Here is a 1,812-nt window from a genome sequence, read left to right as displayed (position 1 = left end):
CTAGTTTTTTGTATTTTTAGTAGAGACGGGGTTTCACCGTGTTAGCCAGGATGGTCTCGATCTCCTGACCTTGTGATCTGCCCGTCTCAGCCTCCCAAAGTGCTGGGATTACAGGCTTGAGCCACCACGCCCGGCTTTTACTTTGTTTTTTAAGAGACAGGGTCATGCTCTGTTGCTCGGTCTGGAGTGCAGTGGCACCATCAGAGCTCAATGCACCCTCCAACTCCTGGGCTCAGGGATCCTCCCCCTTCGGCTTCCTAAGGAGCTGCGACCACTGGTTCACGCCACCAATCCTGGCTAATTAAAAAATGTTCTTTTGTAGAGATGGGGTCTCACTTTGTTGACCAGGCTGGTCTCAAATTCCTGGCCTCAAGAGATCCTCCCACCTCTGCCTTCCAAAGTGCTGGGATTACAAGTGTGAGCCACTGTGCCTGGCCTTGAATTTTACTATCTTATAGGATTCTATATGTGAAATAATGTTCAGAAATCCAAACTCTCTCCTTATTTTTTAAAATTCAAAAAAACTGTTTGAGACAGAGCCTCAATCGTCACCCAGGCTGGAGTGCAGTGGCACGATCACGGCTCACTGCAGCCTCAACCTCCCAGACTGCAATCAATTCTTCCGCCTCAGCCTCCCACATAGCAGGGAGTACAGGCACGCACCACGCCCAGCTAATTTTTGTACTTTTTGTAGAGACAGGGTTTCGCCATGTTGCCCAGGCTGGTCTGGAATTCCTACACTCAAGAAGTCCTCCCATCTCGGCCTCCCAAAGTGCTAGGAATGCAGGTGTGAGCCACCACACCCAGCCCAAACTCTCTTCTTATGTTCAAAGAAGGGGTCAGTTAATATTTCAGAAATTTTAGAAATTCAATTTGAGATTCCATAGCTAAGAATCTTTGTTGTCAAGCACAATCTAGTTTTGCCAGTTTGAATTTAATTCTTATGTGTCACACTTCGTTTTTCACTCTTCTATAAACCCAGTACTCCCTTGTATGTAATGGCTTCATTTTCTTACTCTTCGTCTTTATAAAATAGGTACCATTAATTTTAAATTATAATTGTACATTTTTAGTGCCTTAGTTTTTCAAGTAAGACTATTCTGAGACTGACTTTGAGATTTATGCTTTATGTTTTTTTAGGGAGAAACCTTAAAAAAATTATTTTATGAGAACCTAATATTTTGTTTGGCAATGCAGTCCTTTAACACAGGTCGAAGTAGTGAAGATTTGAATACACCCTCTCTTATAATTACAAGCATATATTCAACTTAGTATTCATCTATTTACTTTGCAATTCCATATCTTTACTGTGGCAATGAATAGTGAGGTGCAACTAAAGTGAAATTCAACAGTTTATATCTAAAGTGCTAAATTTTTTTTTTTTGAGAGAGTCTCGCTCTTGTTGCCCAGGCAAGAGTGCAATGGCACAATCTCGGCTCACCGCAACCTCCGCCTTCCGGGGTCAAGCAATTCTCCTGCCTCAGTCTCCCGAGTAGCTGGGATTACAGATGTGTACCACCATACCCGGCTAATTTGGTATTTTTAGTAGAGATGGGGTTTCTCCATGTTGGTCAGGCTGGTCACGAACTCCCAACCTCAGGTGATCCTCCCGCTTTGGCCTCCCAAAGTCCTGGGATTACAGGCATGAGCCACTGCGCCCAGCCCTAAAGTGCTAAATAATTAAACAGACCTTACACATGCTGAGACTCTATTACAGCACATAAAAACTGTGTACCAGGCTGGGCACGGTGGCTCAAGCCTGTAATCCCAGCACTTTGGGAGGCCGAGACGGGCGGATCACGAGGTCAGGAG

This window comes from Colobus angolensis, unplaced genomic scaffold, assembly GCF_000951035.1.
Source record: "Colobus angolensis palliatus isolate OR3802 unplaced genomic scaffold, Cang.pa_1.0 Scaffold72, whole genome shotgun sequence".
Lineage (NCBI taxonomy): Eukaryota > Metazoa > Chordata > Mammalia > Primates > Cercopithecidae > Colobus > Colobus angolensis.
Note: the sequence above shows the minus strand (reverse complement) of the source record.